General features: G+C 39.9%; 1 long non-coding RNA gene across 2 annotated transcripts in view; it reads left to right on the top strand.

Moving 5' to 3' along the window:
- LOC307189356 overlaps positions 1-16,980 on the top strand; it is a 273,604-nt gene that overhangs the window by 130,511 nt on the left and 126,113 nt on the right. The window contains exons 3-5 of one of the 2 annotated variants that reach the window (XR_013829163.1): positions 10,096-10,200; positions 13,878-13,937; positions 15,146-15,230. This is a non-coding gene — a long non-coding RNA (uncharacterized lncRNA). The remainder of the gene's footprint in view (positions 1-10,095; positions 10,201-13,877; positions 13,938-15,145; positions 15,231-16,980) is intronic. The other variant, XR_013829164.1, reaches the window with a different exon arrangement.

Genomic DNA, 16,980 nt, shown 5'->3' on the forward strand with positions numbered 1-16,980 from the left:
TTATCTTGTTCCTTCATCTGGTACATAGCCCTCTGCCCTTTCATCTTGTCTGTCTTTCTGTGAATGTGATTTTTGTTCCACAGGCTGCAGGATTATAGTTCTTCTTGCTTCTGCTGTCTGCCCTCTGGTGGATGAGGCTATCTAAGAGGCTTGTGCAAGTTTCCTGATGGGAGGGACTGGTGGTGGGTAGAGCTGTGTGTTGCTCTGTTGGGCAGAGCTCAGTAAAACTTTAATCCGTTTGCTGATGCGTGGGGCTGGGTTCCCTCCCTGTTGGTTGTTTGGCCTGAAGCGACCCAACACTGGAGCATCCTCAGGCTCTTTGGTGGGGCTAATGGCAGACTCTGGGAGGGCTCATGCCAAGGAGTACTTCCCAGAACTTCTGCTGCCAGTGTCCTTGTCCCCGCGGTGAGCCACAGCTGCCCCTGGGCTCTTCAGGAGACCCTCCAACACTAGCAGGTAGGTCTGGTTCAGTCTCCTATGGGGTCACTGCTCCTTCCCCTGGGTCCCGATGTGCACACTACTTTGTGTGTGCCCTTCAAGAGTGGAGTGTCTGTTTCCCTCAGTCCTGTCAAAGTCCTGCAGTCAAATCCCGCTAGCCTTCAAAGTCTAATTCTCTTAGAATTCCTCCTCCAGTTGCTGGACCCCCAGGTTGGTAAGCCTGACATTGGGCTCAGAACCTTCACTCCAGTGGGTGGACTTCTGTGGAATTGTTATCCAGTTTGTGAGTCACCCACCCAGTGGTTATGGGATTTGATTTTATTGTGATTGTGCCCCTCCTACCATCCCATTGTGGTTTCTCCTTTGTCTTTGGATGTGGGGTATCTTTTTTGGTGAGTTCCAGTGTCTTCCTGTCGATGATTGTTCAGCAGTTAGCTGTGATGCCGGTGCTCTCGCAAGAGGAAGTGAGAGCAAGTCCTTCTTCTCCGCCATCTTGAACCAATCTCAGAAGATCATTTCTTTTCCTTTCCTGGGCAGCCTAAAGACTGCAGAAGATAATGATATCTAAATCTAAGTCCCTCTTCAGAGAGAGCATCACACACATTTCTGAGATCAAACTAATCTCCAGCTACTTTGCCGGGTGGACCTGAAGAAGCATGTTCCAGAGTCAGGACCTCAGATTTCTTCTTTTTTTAAAAAAATGTCACCTTTCCCGGGCCATCATCATAAACTTTTATATCAAGAGGCTGATCCTGATAAAGTGAGGAATGGAAAAGTTTAAATATGGGATGAGAATGATTTTTAAATGCTGGAGGATTTGCCTAAAATCATTCATGTTTTTCTATCCAGCAAGTCCTTTTTTTGAGTCCTTTTGGAATGACGACAGACCTTTGAATATTTTCTTCCCTCTAATCATTACTTCAAAGAACCTGGAGAAGGTGTGAAAAATGAAATTGATATCTGTTGCTTCATGGCCAAAACCCAGGCCCACCCACTGCTCTTCGTTGGGCAACCCCTTTCTAGATCAAAGTCGCGTTCCCCAGGAATAAACTCTTAGGTCGTTCACCAGCGACCTGTTATGTTGTTGTTACATTGGTGCCTGACTGTTACCCACTCCAGCCTCAAAACTGGAATGGGTGACAGTTCAGATCATGCTTTTAGTCTGAGCCCCGTTTACAGCTGTATGTCTGGGGACCACTTATCGTTAGTTTCCTTGTCTATAAAATAATCGTTGTCACAGAACTTTGCAGTGGACATCCCAGGAGAAGTGTGTAAAGGTCTAGCAGGTGCCTGGAGTCTGAAAGGGTGCAGTACAGATACCCTCTCTTTCCTTACCTGTGAAAGGTGACCACTCATCTGGGGCATTTTTTTATTATTATTAAAGCAAGGAAAAAGGCTTCATCAGAGGGTTCTGCCTCTTTATTGATGCCTGCCACCCCGTGACCCATCAGCTGCTAAGTGTCAATAATTCTGCTGGTTTTCCTTCCCTGAACACAGATGGTGGAGGCAGCATCAGACAGTTCCCAAGGCATGCTAAACTGAACTAAAACATCACCCAGGGAGAGCCCCGTTCTGTTGAGAAAGCATCGTCCAGAACCTGAAGTAGTTGTAAAACACAGAAAAGATTCCAGGATCACAAGCACCCCCTAGGGAGTGGCCAGGAGAACGGCAAAAGGTATTAAAGCCTCAGCTGTATCCCCAGACACAGCTCTCTGTGGACAGCAGCATCTCAACTAGGGTAAATCGGCTAAATCGTGAGGTGACTCTGCTGCCTGGCTTCCCTTTTCTTTCTTTGCTGTGTTAACCCATGAATCATTGTCCCTGAGGCTGCAAAGGGTGGGAAGTTTGGTGGATGGAAAATGAGAATGGGAGTGAGATATCTTAATTTCCTTTCCAGGAGTCTGAATTTGGGGGAGTCTCTGCTTTTTCCCTATAATATAATCAAAAGTATATTTACACCAGCAGCGTGGGAGTGATTGAAAGCGTACTCTTTGGAGTTAGACTTCCTGGGTTGATGTCCTGACTATGTAATTGAATCAGCTGTCTCTCTTTCGGTGGATTATTTGACTTTTGACCTTGATTTTCTCAAACTATAAAATGAGAATAATAATATTAGTTCACTCAGAATTGTTTTAATTTTAAAATGAAATTATACATATGGAGTGCTTAGAATAATGCTTAACAAAGAGTGTGCACTCAGTAAATGCCGTACTTGCTCTCCTTGTAGCAAATTGCTGGTATCCATGGCAAGAACACTGGGTTTTACATTCAGTTATCTAAGATTCTCTAAGACAGCTCTGGCATAATTTCTTCTGAGCTAGCACTCGGGTGACGCTGAAGACATCTTTTTCTAGGTCTTTCATTCCTGGAGACCTCTGAGGTTTAAAGTTATATGTATCTTCTTTCCTTAGCAATCAATATCCATTACGTATAGCTCACGGTTACCACTTTTCCTGGAGAAAGATGCTAATGGATTCTGTCAAGGCCATGAGGCAGCCACTTCCTTACAGAACGGCTTTTGAGTTTCTTAAAAGCCTGACCTTCAGTTAGAAAGTGATCAGGAAGCTTCCAGTGAGCTCAGGAGTCTAATCAATGTTTCTCAGTCTTTGGTGATGATCAGTTGTCATCAAGGGTCCACCAAAAAGTCATGTCACACAGGCTGTGGCTTTTCCTGACATTTTCTATCCATTAGGTGTCCCTGGAAAAGGGGGAGCTCTTCAAGTTTCCATGGCAGAAGTGGCTAATCTGCTGGCCTTCTAAAAAATAAGGACACAGATAATACAAAATTTAAAAACAAAAGCAAAACCTCACAGGCGTCTTCAGGAGACTGGGTTATTTGGGACTATTGACAGGTCAGCTTCAAGAAGACTGGATTGCAGAACTGAGAATAAATAGTATTTGTCTTTCCAATTTAAAATCTCCAATCAAAGCTTTCAGGCTGCCAGCCCAGCTCCCCTTTTGTTCAGTGATAATGATCCCTATTTTTCTACCTCAACCCATGACCCTGGCAGACAGGAAGTTGTGTCTGGCTAAATTCACAGAGTTACCTCCTTAATAATCAAGAACAGGACTTTAATACATTTCTTAGTACGTTTATTTAAAGTCATGATTTTGACGGCCTGGTGTTGTCTGACAAAGGGATGAAATCGTCCAGCAAGCTAAATCTTCACTCACAGGAGATTTAGTTTCCTATGTCGCCACCTAGTGACCATTCTAAGAACTTCATTGATGGGTTGTCAGGTACAGACAGACCTGCCACATATATATGCACGTTTATAAGGAGGTTATTACCTTTCTTTAGAATATATTTCCCAGTTTTAGCACATGTGTGTGCTAAAATGTGTGGATTTTTTTTAATTCCACAATCTTGTGTCAGTACAGATGCTTTGAGAAAAAGGCAAATTGGGTATATGGAGCTGGTTGATATTTGAGAATACAGTCATCCCTTTGTAATCATGAGCTCTGCATGCAGGGATTCAACCAACTGAGGATGAAAAAATATTTTTTAAAAAATTCACAACGTTCCAAAAAGCAAAACTTGAACTTGCCACATCCCGGCCACTATTTACATAGCATTTACATTTTATTTACAACTATTTACAAAGCTACTATTTTCATTGTATTGGGTATTACAAGTAATCTAGAAATGACTTAAAGTATACTGGGAGGATATGCTTAGGTTATATGCAAATACTTTGCCGTTTTATGTAAGAGACTTGAGCTTGGGAGGAGTTTTGTTTGGGGGCCCTGGAGCCAATCCTCCACAGATACCGAGGCAGGACTGTAATGGATGCTGTTGGCAATGCTGGTTTTGTCTTGTTTTCGTTTGGGTCACCATCACTGCATTCCTGGCAGAAATGATGTAAAAATATACTTGAGATTCCTTGGCACTGTAGCATTTAGACAATATATTATAACAAATACGGATTCTGATTTATTTTTTTGGAGAATTTTTTTTTTTTTTTTTGCAGTACGCGGGCCTCTCACTGTTGTGGCCTCTCCTGTTGCGGAGCACAGGCTCCGGACGCGCAGGCTCAGCGGCCATGGCTCACGGGCCCAGCAGCTCCGCGGCATGTGGGATCCTCCCGGACCGGGGCAGGAACCCGTGTCCCCTGCATCGGCAGGCGGACTCTCAACCACTGCGCCACCAGGGAAGCCCTGGAGAATTTTTTAAAGTGATTTTGTGTGAAGTTAAACTGCAGAATCTATCCCCCAACTGCCCTCCACCCCCTGCAATGTACAGCTACTCACGTCTCTGCTCAGTTTGACTTCTTTTTATATTTTACTGATTTCTGTGGGGTTCCCTGGTTCTGTATCACTCACAGGTCAGAGGTTTGGGCAGCGGTTTTGCTCAAATTCTGGGAGCCGATACACCTTTGGCCCTCTGCCCTTGATCTGTGCCTGGGCTGGGGAGCATCGTCAGAGTTCAGCTGGGTTTCACTCATGCCTTGGATTTTCCTCTGTGGTGCTCTCTCAGGTACTCACCCCCCAGGTGGGGGTGGGATGGTGTGGGGGGCTTGTCAAACCTGCCATGCTTCTCTCATGCCCATACCCGCCTCTTCCCATTTCAGGTCGGTCCACTCTCACCCTCCCTATGACTAAACCTCAGCCTAACTAAGATGCATCTTTGTCCTATTTGTTTTCTGTTGGCGCTTTTGCTGATCAATCGTTTGACTTCCTGCTCACCAACCCAAACCAGCCCACTGAATGTCCTTAAAAAATGTAAATACAGGGCTTCCCTGGTGGCGCAGTGGTTGAGAGTCCGCCTGCCTATGCAGGGGACACGGGTTCGTGCCCCGGTCTGTGAAGATCCCACATGCCGCGGAGCAGCTGGGCCTGTGAGCCATGGCCGCTGAGCCTGCGCGTCCCGAGTCTGTGCTCCGCAACGGGAGAGGCCACAGCAGTGAGAGGCCCGTGTACCGCAAAAAAAAATATATATATAAATACAAAGTTAGATAAAAGGTCTTGGAAGGAGCAGTGCATGTGATGGGCCCTGAAGCCCCAGCTTCATGAGCTTGCCGATAAATCTGTCTCTGTCCAGGGCAGAGGGCACATGACCTAGCTGTAAGCACAGCCCAGCATCCCAAGACACAACATCCCAGACCCGTAGCAAGCTCCGTCTAAGTTGAGGCAAGTACTAGCATCAGGAAGGGTTATTTATTCGTGGCAGGGCAGCAAGGCACTTACGGGGCTGAGGTGGAAGGCAGAGGTGCTCGGACAGTAGGTCTAGCAGGTACGTCCATTCCCACCAGGAGTTCTGTCAGTGCCTGTGGGTTCAAGGGAAAGGATTCAAACCCTGGGAGGTGACAAGAGCTAGAAATATCAAGGCTATGAAATCATAACTGGCTCCATAACCAGGGACAGAACTGGGCCTACAAGGGGCCCACTAGTAGGGGATGGCTGTGAAAATGCTTCCTAATCTGTAGACAATATTGGAAGAAGAAGATCCCTAAGAAATAGAGCAGAGAGAGGCAGCATTTGAAAGGACTGTAGGTAAAGTCTCTAAGGCCCAAGTTGAGTAGTATGGGCAAGCCTGGTGAATACCACGTGAAATTAAAAAGAGGCTCGATTGTCAGAAGGCCCCTGGGGTTATTTGAAAAACAGGGAAGCAGATTAGAAGACTAGAGTGATTATCTAGGCAGGAAGCAATGAAGCAGGAGGACTTAGGGAATTCCAGACATATTTATAATTGGAGAGAAGAAATATGAAAAAAAAAATCACTAGAAATTGGTAGTTAGCTGAATGTGGAGCCCAAGACAGAGGACATGAGTGACGTCCTCGGAAAGGACACCATGAGGGGAGTTTTCTGAAAGAGATATGGGAACAATAAAAAAAAAAAAAATCAAGAAAATGGTTCTTTTAAAGGGGGAATATCACCCAAATGTATATTGTTCATCAACACGTATTGTTCAGGCAAATATGGATATGTGAACATCCCTTCATTTTGTCTTTTAAAAAAAAATTGTCTATAGTTGATTTACAGTGTTGTGGTAGTTTCAGGTGTACAGCAAAGTGAATCATTTATACATATACATATATCCACTCTTCTTTAGATTCTTTTCCCATATAGGTCATTACAGAGTATTGAGTAGAGTTCCCTGTGCTATGCAATAGGTCCTTATTAGTTATCTGTTTTATATATAGTAGTGTGTATATCTCAATCCCAGTCTCCCAATTTAACCCTCCCCCTGACCCCTGCTGCCCCCACCGCCCCCGCTCTGCTTCCCCTGCCAACCATAAGTTTGTTTTCTACATCTGTGACTATTTGTTCTGTAAATAAGTTCATTTGTACCTTTTTTTTTTTTAGATTCCACATATAAGCAATATCATATGATAATTGTCTTGGACATGAGGATTATTTGTTTGCTTTAATGAGGCTAGTGTATATGATATGGAATTTCTCTTTTCTCAAAAATTTACATAAAATATTTCAATTAGTATATTTTGCATTAAGCATGCCTTTATCGGTATTGTTTCTTTCTTTCTTTCTTTTTACATATAAAGATTTATTTTAATCAGGTAAGTATTCATCATCTCTTTTTTAAGTGTCCGACTTACCCTGTGGAGGATACGCAGGAGACAGGCACTTTTGTGGAGGCCAGAGCACGGAGGCAGACTCTGTATCTCCTACCCAGACCAGACTCATGTCACTCTGGAAAATGGGACAAATTAAATCTATAACACCTATCAATATATACTGTGAAACGTTGTTTCATTACCACAGGCTGGTAAATGCCCTCGGTGCATGAATTCATTGCCCATCCAAGGTGCCAGTTTTGTTTCTTAAAGGAATAGCTTTGATTAGAAAAACAGATGCTTTTTGAAAGCACACTGGGTACAAAGTGCTGAGTCACTGCTGTCCTTTGCTGATTTCACTCACTCTCCCATCAACCAGTCAGCAGAGCCACAGAAATTCACCAAGAACCATCCGCTTTCTTCTTTGATTTGCAGTCTTTATTTCATTGAATCAGAAAATTTGCAGTTAGCCCTTGAAAACTTTATTTCAGTAAGTGAAAAAATAATTGCAGATAGCTTTAGCAGTTAACAAAAAAGAAAATAGAGAACCCATGAGAACACTTTGAGGAGCCCCCATATAAGAAGGAGCTGAAATCATTCCCAGGACAATCCCGCGCATCACCGTCAACTGACAAGAAGGGAAGGAAACAGTGCAGAAATCGCACAGGAAGTGCTCAAACCCGTATATTGTAAGGATCTCAAAAGTCCTTCGTGGGAATTGTCTTTCTTCTCTGCTGGAGTCAATTTTCTGAAATTTTTGTAATGCTCTGACTTTTCTGTCACGTTCTTAAGGAATTCTAAAAAATAAGGGATTTTGAATTAACTTCTAGTCATTTAGAATTAACAGGAGCATTTCATGTCCTCTTTGGCTGCCACCACAAGTTTAAGAAGGATTTTTGTAGTTAAAGTGACTATTCTTTTCCCTCTTTCACTGTCTACCTTTTAATTAACTAGTGGAATCTGATGTTTCCTGCACAGATTTCCTTGGCATCTCTACAGGAGAGAAGTTTATTTAAGCCATAATTAATGGTAATTATGTCAGGTTCAAATTAAGATAAGTACTTTTATGTTCCCAAAGAAATAACCTGTTATAAGAGATGTTTTACTTCTTAGACTCAGCGTTGTAATTTACTATCCTCTAAGTTTTGACTCTTCTTTTTTTTTAAGTAATTAGATTAATATTTTGTAAGAAAATCCTAGAGCAAGAAGACTATTTTTTGTATTAAGCTAAGGAGCATTTGAAAAATGGTAGATTTTTTTGGTAGACTATGTCTATGCCATTCTACAGGTAAATATTACAGAAGATGTTGTTTCTCTTCACCGTTTTCTGTCTGGATAAAAAACATTGGAAAAACTACCAGAAATATGTGTAGCAAACATCTAGGGAAGGTTAAGACGATCTTGCATCCGGAATCCTCAGCCTAGCCTTGCACGGCCGTTTTGGATATCCAATTTCAAGCTCTAAATAAAAAGCGATGGTTAAAAGTAGATTGTTTTCTGCAAAATCTATAAGCATGTTATATTTCATTTATATCTACTAATTACAGTAACCTTTCTGGATTCTGTTGTACTTCATTTATTCACATTCTCCCAGATCGCCTTAGCCATGGCTAATTAAGCCGTCATTATAAAATAAAATCAACAAGCCTATCACAAAAGAAAGAAAATCATTTTATTTTTCAATACAAGAAGCCAGTTTGCTTGCACTAAGGAGCATCTCTTTCTACTCCCCAGTATGAGACAGGTTCATCCTTGTGGAGTGGAGGGACCATTAGAAAAGTCTTGTCTTCTCCATCCCAACAGGGAAAGTGTATTGGGCAGTAGTTCTAGTAAGAATGCTTTCTTGGGGAAAGCTTCACATTAACCCAGTACATTGCAGGGACTCAACAAAAGTCACTGAATGGATGAATGAAGGAATGAAAACAAAAACTCTGAATGCTCATTTTGTCTCCCTTTGGCAAAAATCACAATTTTTTGATAAATATTCTGACATCAGACCTAATAATTCAAAAGTGAAATCATTCCTGGGGCATAGTCAGTTATTGATTTGTAAGTGAAAACTTGGACAAAGTAATCATGAAAAAAACTGTTCCATTAGAAAGGATACCTCTTCTATGATTACCAGTACTGTTATGTCCTTTAAAATACCTCATGAGAACCCATGGGTATGTATACTCTATCCAAGAAAAGTTTGAGAAAGAAATTTTGTTTTTGTTGTTATTTGTAAAATGTATTCAGACTCTGACACTGTTGAATTCTAGCTTGCTCCTTCAGTCAGGTTGAAAACTCTTGGACTAAAACATGCACTGCTGAATTATCAGTTAGAAATTTAAGCATATCAGGGGAAACAATTTCAACCTTCCTAATCTTTTGATAAGAACAGAGGATCTCTCCAATCAATGAGTAGACAAAGAACACAAAAGGAGGCTAGCATTTGAAAAATCTGTGTCAGGAACCAAACCAGATTTCACACACAGGCACACATACACATGAACACATATACACACAGACCACCTCTTTTTGATCCATGAAAAACCTAAGACTGTAAATCGCTAGGGAATGGAGGGGTTGGGGGTGGGGTGAGGCAATGATAGTTCAGGATAAGTGACGTTTTATCAGAAGCCAGGTTTCCTTGTTATCCTGATTGTAACTCTCTCCAACAATATATTTGGTAAGATTGCCAAACATTTTTCAAGTACTAGAGCTTTCCTTCAAAAAACATCTCAGTTGAAATCCCAGTAAAACCAATTTATAAAAAGGGACCGTGCTGGTGGAGCAGGGCATGGGGAGATATGCTCATTCCGTGCCACGCTGACTATACAGCACGTTCTGAGACCCTTTTGTGTGACAGGCAGATTCTGTGGAGCCACAGACTGAACACTACCTTAATCACACCCTTCTGGCCATTGAACAATGCGTAATGAGAATTGCTGAGTTTACAAAGATGTAGTTGAGAGTCTCGGTGATTTCGGCGTCCAGTTCTGAATAGGAAGTGTTCTGTGTGACCTTGAGGATACAGGTGTAGATAAAGGTACAGGGGCTCTTAGAAACCTGGTAATATCTCTTTTTTGGCTCCGTGTCTCTCGTGCATGTGTGGGCTGATTTAGCTAATTTGTTTCTTTCTCATCAATATTTATTCAGGGAAGACATCTCCTCAGTTAGCGGAAAGCCCTCTCCTGATCAAGGCCTCTCTGGAAGCTGTCATTGGGTTTGACCCCTGAGAACCAGGGCTGGGACCAGGGCGAGGTGAGCGAGGCATTTGTCCCAGGAGCAGCATTTAAGGGGTACAAACAAACTCTGTGATCACAATCAATAATACGTTAATGTGTTGTTTTTTAAAAAAAAAATCAGAACTAATTCCCAAGAATTCATGATGAGCACAGTCAGTATTTTAAATATGACGGTATCTGACTGTGTGCTTATAAGAGTCACTGTGCTCTTTATCACCCTAATCCCAGCCCTGCTGAGAAGTAGGACGTTCCTGTTTCTGCCTCAAGTCAGAGAGCCATGTTATACTGTTGGAAATTTTCAAGGGACCAATGAGTGGTTAAGAGGTACCAAGATTATTAGTGAAATGTACACAGACCAGCACAACCAACAGAAAAGAGCCAAGGGACCATACCAGCGTGATGCAGTGTGGACTCAAGAAACTGGTTGACGTCTCTCCGAGGACTCTGCAGTTCTTGGCTGACGAAAAGAGATACTCTTAACCTGCAGTTAGGGCTCAAACAACTATGACTGTTTTCCGAGCCTACAAAATACATTTGCTAGTCGTCTCTAGGATACAGTCCTAGTAAATGTACAGATATTGAAACACACAGAGACCATATCTTGCCTAGGTTGTTCTCTTGTGATGGATGAGTCTAACAACTTATCTGTACATCAAGCATACATATAAGAGTGGGAGTTTCTTTACATGTTATGATATGAGTAGTTAAAGGTCAGTCTGTTAACTTCCAAATCTTAGAGTCTCTAATTGTCTGCATGCCTGAAATTCCACAACCAGGCACATCCCTTTGGACCTTGGAGGTCTGTGAGGATTTCCAGAACTTACTATTGTGATGCAGATGTACCCTGCGAAGTTACCCTTTTTGAAGTGCTTTCTTTTAAACCCCACCCCCCCACCCCCCCACCCCCCCCCCCCCCCCCCCCCCCCCCGCCCCGTGGACATTAATACAACCAGGCAGCATGGTTCAGTGGAAACAGGACCTAGGAGAGGCACTGGGTACCAGACAGAAAAGCTAACCAAATATCATTAATGTAACTGGGAAAGGACACCAAACACAGATCTTTTCCAAACCACAATTTTGCTGAGAACTGGCCTTTGATGGGTAACTAATGTATCAGACAGGAGTCAGCTAAATCATTATTATTCATATAATTTTATGACAAATAATACAAAAAACCTAAACAAGAGATTCAAGGACCCAAACTGTCCTATACAATCTGTATTTATAATATATTATGCTATATGGTTAATTAAATTCGTTCATATATTTAACAAATATTTATTAAGCTCTACTTCTAAGTTCCCCCATTTAACTAAAAATCCAAAAAGCCCTTAAGGATTTTGTATTCAATATAAATATGCCCCAGGCTCTATTTGAACCTCTGATGACTATCTATCATTGATCATACGCTCAGGCTAACTTCACCTGAATCCGTTCTCTGGGAGTGCAACTGTTTTGCACATTAATTTAAAGAAAATGTAATTAGGGAAGTTACTGTGACAGTGCATGAGGCATAGTAGACACTTAACACATATTAAGTGCTAAATATATACCAGACACGGTGCTAAGTGCATTTACATTCAGTTTCTTATTTAAACCTGATATTAGCATCCTGTGTTCTCATATCAGAAAATCTCAGTGTAAGCTTAAAAAATTATTACACAATATTTTCCTTTCATTTGCGTGGACAATGTAGACTTGTTGATTTGGGTCACCACTGGCATAATAAAATGTATGATTGGATAAAAATGATCAACCATCATATTACCAGAGAAAGGGTAACTATACAGACATAAGTAAGAGAAGTTCAGTAAAAGCCTTTCTACTATGATGTCATATATGTGTTCCTGGGGGTAGGGTGGGAGCTTGTTCTGTAATATTGTACAGTAAAAAGCACGGGGCTTTTGGGACATGAAGAGTTGGGGTAAAGCATTCAGAATCTCTGGAGACGTGGAGCAAGATTACCACTAACCAAAAAAAAAAAAAAAAAAATCCTAATTTTAAAATACTAGCACCATTATATTTTCATTGGCATTTGCATCTAACAAGGATCAGTTCATACTTCCTTCAAAACTTAGGTCCTAGTGGGCAGTTTCATCGGTATAATCTTATCGCAAATTCTTTCCTCACTGGTTAACTTTTTTAAAAGGAATGCTTTTGTAGCTTCCTAACCAGCACTCACATTTTTTTTTTTTTTTCCACTGAATCAAATGCTTTGGAAATCATAGCTGTTGTTAAAGGTGCTGAACAAGCCACTGCTTGCAGGGACTTTTACAGGATTGTCAGCTTTTTTATTAGGTTTTCATATATTGCTATGGGTGTCATTTTAATAAACTTTTCTTTTAATGTAAAAGATACACAAAGAAATGTACAAACAGAAAGTATGAGGTGGGTGAATTTTTAAAAATGAGCACCTATGGGTAACCGAACCCCACCCAGATCAAAACATAAAACTTTAACCGTTCCCTCTGAAAATCTTCCCTGTGGTACGACTACCCTGACTTCTAATACCATAGAGTAGTTTTGTCAGTTTGAATTTATATAAGTTGAATCATACAGTTTGCTTTTAGGTTCAGTGTGTTGTCTAAGAGTGTGTGACAGTAAGATATCACATACAATAGTATGTTGTAAATGTCAGTAGTTTGTTCGTTTTTCCTTCTCTGTAGCGTTATTGGACATTCGTATTATTTTCACTTTTTGCAAATAATGCTGTTGGAACATTATTGTTGATGTTTTCCGATATACACATGTACACATTTCTGTTCGGTGTGTTCATAATGACAGGAATTGCTGGATTACAGTGAATGTGTATGATCACGTTTAGGGTATAGTATGAATTTTACCTATTGGTTGTACCATTTAAAGTTTCATTAGCTTTTATGAGAGTTTTTACTCTCTATATCCCCACTAATAATTGGCATTGTTGCCCTTATTCATTTTTAGTCATTTCTTGGGAAAATACAATACAGATAAAAAACACACACAAAACAGATTCATGGCTTAATGAACCATTTAAGGTAAATATCCTTGCAATCACTGCACTGATTAAGGAATAAAACTTTGCCATTTCAAGTTTCCTATCATTACTGTCACCCACTTCCTCCCCCCAAATTAGCCACTTTCCCAACTTATAATAGTGACCTCCTCCTTGCATGTGATTATACTTTTACCCCCGAATATTTATCTCTTAACACTATCATTTAGTCTTGTACATTTTAAATTTTTTACGAGAAAAAGATTTTTCCCAGTATTTTTCTCATACTGATCTCTAATAGAATTTTATTTTGAGAACATATTTTGTATGACCCCAATTCTTTTAAATTTATTAAGATTTGTTTCATATCCCAGAATATGGTTTATGCTTGTACATTTTTCCAGTCATGCACAAATTAGTATTTTATTTAACCATTCTGCTCTGAAATAGTGTCTTGGTATGTTTGAGTCCTGCCGTCCTCTCCTTCCCCACCTGTCAACGGAAGGTTATTGGTGTGGAATCAGGTTAGACCATTCTGCATTTCCCACCTCACTTAGCTTAGGGATAGTTCCACTTCAAACATACATACAACTACTTTTTAAATTGATTAACTAGTGCGAATGATATTTTCTTACATGTAGGGGGTGAATACCAGGTAAGATGGACTCAGTCCTTGTCTGCTGCTCATCACCAAAGTATCCTTTATTCTCCACTCCTAGGGTTTCTCTCGGTGGGCTGTCAAGAAAGGAATTGAATGTTGATACCAGCTAAAGTATGAGGTAAGCCAGTGGTTAATATTAAATCATCTTGGAGATTTTTTAAAGACTGATACTCATGTTACACTCTATAACAATTAAATCTGATGGAGGAATCAAATTTAGTATTTTTTTTAAATCTCCTTTTAAAAAAAATTGGAGTATAGTTGCTTTACAGTGTTGTGTTAGTTTCTGCTGTGTAGCAAGGTGAATCAGCCACGCGTATAGAAATATCCCCTCTTCCTTGGATTTCCTTCCCATTTAGGTCACCACAGAGCATTGGGTAGAGTTCTCTGTGCTGTACAGTCTGTTCTCATTAGTTATCTATTTTATACATAGTAGTATATGTATGTCAATCCTAAATCCCTTTTGATTCCAGTGTGCAGCAAAGTTTGGGAGTCACTGGGATAAACATTTCAATGAGAGCAAAGTGTGTAAAAGCCTGACTTATTACTAATCTACTTGGCCTTCAGTAAGAGGCTTATACTTTTCTCCCATCTCTATGGCCATAAAGCTTACATAGTCTCAGTCATGGTCCCCTTCAACACAGAGAGAATACAGACATACCTTTGAACTTGCTTCAACTTTAATACATTTTTTGTAACGAATTAATACTATGACAACCACAACACCAATAATAACCAGGATGAGCCCAACCACCAGGATGGAGATATCTGTAACATTAAGACACATGAACTTCAGCCAGGACATCAACTTTAGGACGATGGAATATTAACACTTAACTGAGCTGTTACAATTCTGCTTATTCCTTCCTTAAAGGGCTTTAATTCTCCCTCCACCAGTTATTTTTTTAAATAAAGTAAAAGACCAAAACATTGCACAAATTATTATCTGTATTAACAATTAACACTCCACCCAAGATTCCATTGTGTTTAAGGGAATCACAGTCAGCAGGAAAAGTTGGATTGTCAGTTATTGACTATAGAAAAGGCCTTACTGTGTTACGGGTTCTTAGAAGAACTCATCCAAATTTAACTAGAAGGAGATACGTTCATTCTAAAAAGAAATTTTAGTAAATTCAAACTTGGGTATTTAAATATCCAATGTACCAAGAAGACCATACAAATCCATACAGAAATACAACATATGTGCAGTGGACTTAGAATATAAGCAAAAAGCATTCTCACTGGTGAGGCTTTTGATATATGAAGGATATTATATTAATCTAGGATGCTCACTGGTAACATTTAAGGTTTCCTCCCATTCCGCAGATGCCTGTACTGCCTCACACTGGCACTCAAGTTCACCATCATCCACCTGGAAGAGCCGTAAATCATAATTCATCAAAGGACTGAGGTAAGTTGTGTTTTGAAGCTCATTTAGCTTAGTGCCAGCTCTACATCAAACACACACACCCAAAAACACACACACCCACGCACTCATGAACTTTTTATTGATTAATTAACTAAACATACCAAAATCAACGTTGGGAAAAATAAGCAAACAAAATACAAGGAGCAGCTGTCTTTGAAGATGGCCTTGGAACAAGAGAATGATCCTGACAAATTCAGAACCAGATGAGCCAGGTAGTTTGACTTATTTTTCCAGAAGCCATAAATCTTATTAAATGAACAGCCCGGCTAGAGCTGGACATGTCATAGCCAAAGAGGAGACTCTAACTAGGCTTAGTAACAGTGAGATAATATTAATGTGGGAAAAGAGTGATGGCATAATGTTTAGTTCATCAAAGAGCATTGTGTAATGGTTAAGAACACACACTCTTTCTGTCCTGAATTCTCAGCTTTTCCTTGCGCATACCATCAGTGCGACTGGTTCGCCATCTCTAAAAGTGGGCATAGAAATAGTACTTATCTTTTAATGTTGTTATGAAGCTTTTAAAATTTAATGTATATGTAAAATAATTGAAAGAGTACAACTCTATATACGTGTTACTGATTAATTTGGCTTAGGAAAGATGTTACCCACACATGCAAACTGCTAGGTACTGCTAGTATTGAACAGTGTTAAATGAGTGAAAAAAATTGCTTTTATTGTTTTTCTCAAAAGCTTTAGGCTAATGTTGATATTGGTGTAATTTAACTGTAAGTGAAATTATGATAGATCCAATGTTAAACTTCAGGTTTAAACTTCATTCATATGTAAGCTCCTGGGTTTCTAGATTACCAGTCCAATGATAAGACATATACTTGCAACACTGGCATTATCTATGTATAATACTTGGTTTGGCTTTTGGATCAATATTATTGATGATACATGAAAAAAATGGATCCCAAATGCATATTTTATTTAAAAATCACTATACGTACGTATATACATACATACATACACGCTCATGCGCACACCTGCACTTATACATGGGCTCAGGAATGAAGTCTTGTGTAAATAAATGACTGGTAAGACACTAATTTTAAAAGGAGTCAAACCTTACAGAATTTTCATTGCACTGAGAGGAGCAGTTGGTTGAATTGTAGGCCTGTGCAGTAGTCACACATTCACCATTGCTGCACACCTAGAAATGAAGTCACCAAGATGAATTAGAATTACTTGCTCTTAGAATTTGCATCATTTGTTCTGTTGTGAAAAACCACATGTAGAATCTTCTGTGGAAGAAGAAATCTTCTATAAATATTCAATGGTTATTTGAAATGTGTACTGCACATTCAAATACTGTTGTATACAAACATTAATTATTATAATGCCTATGTCCTTATTAATTCTTCAAATGTTAATCTATCAAAGATTCCACCATTGTAATTGCAGCAATTTCTTCTATTCCTTCTATGAGGTTTTTTTCTGATTTGATAAGGATCTATGATCGTTTATTTCACAGTTGCTGGTTGGGCATTTTGTCAAAATCAATTAATCTTCTTATTTATACTTATTACTTTCGTTTTAAATTATGCTCGTTTTGGGGGGTAGGTTTTATGACCAAATTACTGTTGTTGTGTTGCTTGTGGTTATTGCCTGGCTTATCTTAGCTCATTTATTTGTCAACTGTTATTTTTAGTTTTACCTGTTTCTTTAGAAAAAAAGCTTACATCTGGAAATGTTTTTCCAACTCTATTGAGGTATAATTAACAATTAA

Source organism: Stenella coeruleoalba (assembly GCF_951394435.1).
Source record: "Stenella coeruleoalba genome assembly, chromosome: 7".
Classification (NCBI taxonomy): Eukaryota; Metazoa; Chordata; class Mammalia; order Artiodactyla; family Delphinidae; genus Stenella; species Stenella coeruleoalba.